Here is a 310-nt window from a genome sequence, read left to right as displayed (position 1 = left end):
TGTTCCGAAAGTAAATAAACAGGTGACTTTCCAGATGAGGTTCCTGCTTGGATCGTTACAATAAATATCCCTGAAGGAACCTCTCTATTTATGTTGTCATTGATTAATTCTCGCTACCTCATTTGATTTCGATTTAGAACGATTTGATTCTAATTTAATTAGCATGTAATTTGGATGTACATAATTACTGTAATTATGACATTTCAGGTAAGGCAGCTTTAGGCTGAAAGGCAATTTCAAATTTTCTAGCAACCTACTTTGTACCAGGGAGCGGACAAGGACTTCGCGCCCTGCCATCCAAGTAGCAATT

Source organism: Chaetura pelagica, unplaced genomic scaffold (genome assembly GCF_000747805.2).
Source record: "Chaetura pelagica isolate M959 unplaced genomic scaffold, ChaPel_1.0 scaffold3, whole genome shotgun sequence".
Classification (NCBI taxonomy): Eukaryota; Metazoa; Chordata; class Aves; order Apodiformes; family Apodidae; genus Chaetura; species Chaetura pelagica.
This window is presented reverse-complemented; position numbering follows the sequence as displayed.